Source organism: Macaca fascicularis, chromosome 9, assembly GCF_037993035.2.
Source record: "Macaca fascicularis isolate 582-1 chromosome 9, T2T-MFA8v1.1".
Classification (NCBI taxonomy): Eukaryota; Metazoa; Chordata; class Mammalia; order Primates; family Cercopithecidae; genus Macaca; species Macaca fascicularis.
The window spans coordinates 55068960-55074118 of NC_088383.1; the positions used below are offsets into that span (position 1 = coordinate 55068960).

Sequence of the window (5159 nt, forward strand, 5' to 3'; positions counted from 1 at the left end):
ATGGCATGAAGGGAAAACCAAATTCATCAAAGGTCAAAATGGCCTAGATAGAGTTTGTCTCTGACTCTTTTAGTCTAACTCACTTCAGAGGGCTGCAGTTGGGGCCAGAGTATTTTTCCTATATATGCTATTATGACCCCCCCAAGATGGAAACAAACTCTAAGACGTGATGAAATATTTTTTGGGGGGGATGACAGACTTCAATGACCTTAAGTTTTTTTAAACTTACACATTTATTTTTGCAATATTCATCTTGTGACTGCATGCCATGAGTGGTATCTTCTCAGCAATGTATTAGATGATCAGATACAAAAAAAAAAAAAAAAAAAAAAAGAAGAGTTTCTTTTCCTGTTTGGCAATAAACTGTATAGGAAAATGACTAATACTTTTAAAATTACATTATCCTTTATGAAGGCTGATAGCTACATGCACAGTTATTTTGTGCTACATGTAATATAAGTATATTCATAGATAAAAATCATGATGTTTACATAACAAAAATTACATAAAATATAATGTTTGAAAATAAAAAAGTCGAATTGCCACACGGACACTGTTTTACATGTTTAATAAAGTTCTCCATTCTTTAGTCATAACACTGTAAAATAGTTCACTGAAAGCTGATTGAAGAAATGGAAAACCAATGATGGGAGAAACAACAAACAGGACAGCAGTCCAGGAGTTTATCCTGGAGGGATTTCCTGCTGTCCAGCATCTGGGGAATGTCCTTTTCCTGGTGCACCTTCTGGCATACCTGGCCTCCATCACGGCAAACATGCTCATAATCACCATCACCTGGGCTGACCATCACCTCCAGACACCTATGTATTTCTTCCTCAGCAGTTTTTCCTTCTGTGAATGCTGTTTTATCACCACAGTTATTCCTAAACTGCTGGTCATCTTTCTTTCAGGCAGGCAAACAATCCCCTTTACTACTTGTCTCATGCAAGCCTTTTCTTTTTTATTTCTTGGGTCAACAATTTTCTTCCTCATGGCTGTGATGTCCTTGGATCGATACTTGGCCATTTGCAAGCCTCTGCATTACCCCACCATCATGAGCCTGAGGACTTGCTTCCACCTGGTCACTGCCTGCTTTGTCATGGGCTTCACTCTCATCACTGGTCTCATGGTAAAGGTTTACCAGTTGTCTTTCTGCGGACCCCATGTCATCCCTCACTTCTTCTGTGACCTCGGCCCTCTGATCCAACTCTCCTGTTCTGACACCAGATCTATTGAAATGTTGGCCTTTGACCTTATTTCATTCATTCTTTTTACATCCCTCATTATAACCATCATTGCATACGGCAATATAGTAGTCACAATTGTACAACTTCCATCAGTCAAGGAGCGGCAGAAAGCTTTCTCCACGTGCTCCTCTCACCTCATTGTCCTCTCTCTGGTGTATGGCAGCTGTGTCTTCATATATGTGAAGCCAAAGCAAATGGACAGGCTGGACTCCAACAGAGAGGCTGCTCTTGTGAACACGGTGGTGACCCCGCTGCTGAACCCGATCATTTACACTCTGCGGAACAAGCAGGTCCATCAGGCTCTGAGGGATGCTCTGTCCAGAGTGAAATTGTAAAAACAGAATCACAACCTCCCAGTGAAGAAATGGACCTTCTCCTTGATGTAATCTAATCTTTCTTCTGTTTCTGGAATCCTTTATTTAAAATGTGCAAATATGGTTTTTTCAGGTTCTGTTTGTTTATTCCTAGAATAAGGGCTAATTTATGTAATAATTCAACCTGAAAGTTCTTACATTATCTTTATTTTGGGATGAAAGTATCTCCTGAATCCTTTTACTAGTTTTAAATCAATAGGATTCAACAAATTTTAGTGAAGAACCTCATATACATGAATCTGTTTGATGCATGTAGAATTTCAAAGCTGGAATGATGTAGTTTTAAGTATCTACTTGTGGTAAGTGCAAAGGGATGAAGAACAAAATTTATAAGTATTAAGAGTATCAAGTTAGTTCAAGGGTAGATATAACATGATCATTGTATGAAGTTTGGAAGGATGCATATATACACAACTATCAGGATATCAATATAATTACTTAAGATGACTCAGTACAATTGCTTTCAATGTTGAATATTCTGTATATAAATCTTTACACTTTTTGTTCCCACTATGATAAAAACATACAACTGTATCTAGATGAAATTCCAAGTCCTTGTTTGTTTCATTGGTTTGCAAGATTGATTTCAGAGCCCACAGACCTGAAAATGAAGCAGCACAGGGAAACACTACAATTTTTGGAACAGGGAATTAAATAGTTAATATTTGTTTCCATACTACAGAAAGTTTAAAGGAATTGGGAGAAATATAATCACAGGTGGGAAGAAGTCTGTGACTGTGAAATCTCTCCAAATGAATGTATGAACAAGTCTTCATTTGTGGAATGAGAGGTTTGGTTGTGTCACCTTGGGATGTTCATTTTAGTACTAATGTGAAGTGACACTGTTGATACTGAATGTGACACAGAAACATGCTGTAACAGAAATATAATTTGAGAATAACAGAGAGAAGACGATGAGATGTTTTAATGGAAGCATTTATGCTACAACTGAAATTTAGTTATTCAAGATTTTGATAGGAAATGAATTAGAGACAAAACCCTGGAACTAGAATTTGTTTTGTGTAGTTGGTTAATGGCAATGATCACGTTTTGTTCTGACCACATATTTCTGTGATTGTGGTGGAACAGGAATTAAAAGAAATTAAAGACTGTGTAAGCAGAAACTCAGCTGTATGTAAGAAAGCCCAGTTCCCCCTGAGAAAGAGAAAGAGCTGGAGTCCTTTAAAAATTAACTGCCTGTTTTTCTGTGGCTAGTGAGCCTTATCTCTCCTCCTTACCCAGGCATTGTGAAGACCCTGTTTCTCTAGCTGTGCAGCTGCAAGGTCACTAGACAGATAAACTCAAGTCATAAAACATGTTTTTCCTTGGAAAGTAAGACATGTAATGCATGTCTCAATTAACTGAATAACTCTCTTTGTTTCTTGCATCTGTAATATACGTCCCCCAGCACAGATCTCCCCCTACCTCCCGAAATGCTAAAAAAGTAACTTAACTGTTTGTTCAGGGTTCAGTCCCTTGGATGTTAATCCGACTGAGCTGGCACACCTAAATAATAAATATCCTCCTCAACCCCATCAGTCTCTCTGATTCCTTATCAATCCCACTACAGTGGTGATATTAAAAGACTATGATGGGAAAGTTTGAGGGACATAATTATGTAAGAATTAGAAAAACACACTTCATTCAACTAGCAGAACCCAAATTTTTGCTCACCCTATATGTATATAAGGGTTTCCATACAACTTTGTGTAGGCTTGTTTCTTTTTCTCACATTTGCAGTGTTCACATTGCTAAAGGAAATGACAAAGCAATACCAGTGAACTGAGTGGTCATTGCTTTTTTTAGCCTTTAAAATGTTTAAACATTAGTAGTCTGACATTGTGGATCATATTTGATTATCTACTTTGAAATAAGTGGAAAATATATACAATGTTTTTATTTACTTTTATCTATACATATAAAGTTACATCGCTTAAAAATAATTGCATTGTTTGTGATTAAAACAGTTTGTTTACTACAATTTAGTATACTAAAGATATTCCACAATTTTTTTCATTTATTTGTTGATATACATTTGAGCTATATCTGCCTTTTGGCTATTGTGAATAGTACTGTTATGAACATATGTGTACATGTATTTGTTTGAGTACTTGTTTTCAAGTCTTTGGGGGTATATACCTCGGAGAGAAATTGTGTGGGTAGGGGGAATAGGGAGCATTAGCTTAATGGGTATGGGGTTTCCTTTGGAGATAATATTATAAAAATGTTTTGGAACTAGATAGAGATGGTGGTTGCATAACATTTTGAATGTACTGCATGCCACTGAATTGTTCACTTTTAAATGATTTTATATGTACACTTACCTTAATAAAAAATTCCATAGTTCTGAAAGTTTTACATATTGTTGAAAGTTTTATAATGAAAAATAATAGTCCCTCTTTACCAAGATGGCAGAGTAAAAGACATCACCCTTCAGCCCTCACCTCTCCCCGAAAAACAAATATAGATAGGTATCCATAAATCAAGATGGCCCTGAGAGGACTCAGGGGCCCATTTAATAATCTACAGCAATACCATGGACTGAAAAGAGAATATTCACACAGAAAGGATCACTGTTGAGACTGGCACACCTGAGATACAAGGAGATGGCTAGGAACAAATAAGAAAGGCGGGATCTATTGGTATCAGCCATGTGGTGGGAACCGCCATGGCTCCCAGTGACCTGCTCCGCAGAGGACACTGACATTCCTGCCAGGAATCCCCAGAGAGGAAGATGGGGCTATACACACCTGTTTCCCCAAAAGCAGCTGCTGTTATGCCACTCTGGGACCCGACCTGCCATCTCAACCAACTCTGTGTATGTCCCTGACCTCTGAGCCTCAGCTGCTCCATAAATTCCCACACTTCAGACTCCAACTCTGTGGCTGTACTGTACATGACTATGCCTCAGACACCAGTTCACATCCTGGACCGTGGAGTGAAGGTCTCTCTGCATGTGTCCACAGTTTAGATACCAGTTCAGCTGCCACTGTGAGCTAGCCTATGCTCTGGATCTGTCTCTGAAGCAAGGCTACATAGACCCATACCTCATACACAAGAGCCACCACCATTGTGAGCTAGTTTGCACCCTGGTCCTTGGAACCAAGGTCTCTCTGTGTGTGCCTGTGCTTAGGGCACCAGTTCAGCTGCCATAGAGAACTAGAATTAACCTGATCCCAGAGGAACTCTAGCTCTGTGCATGTCCATGTTCTCATTCCCAGATCCCTGGCTGCTCTACAAGCATATGACATGGCATACCATTACCAATTTGTCCATGGTGGTGCCTGTGCCCTGGGCACTGTTACCATTACCACCTCAGACCCCAGACCTGTATTTCCTCCACATATATTCATGCTATAGGAGTAGGCTTTGTGGTTGCTCCACAGGTATCACTAATCAGACACCAGTGCCACTGCTACTGCAAGTAGGCATACAAGCCAGATTCAATGTCAAAAGGATCCCCTAAGCCCCAACTTTCCCAGTGGGAGAAAAAGAGACTCAGAGGAACTTAACAGTCATTACCACTGGAGACCCTTTT

The 5159-nt window shown here is 39.2% G+C and overlaps 1 pseudogene; it reads left to right on the top strand.

The window, feature by feature from the left end:
- The first annotated feature begins 646 nt into the window (after positions 1 to 646).
- Positions 647 to 1633, top strand: LOC102146991 (olfactory receptor 6C75-like; annotated as a pseudogene).
- Positions 1634 to 5159: the final 3526 nt, after the last annotated feature.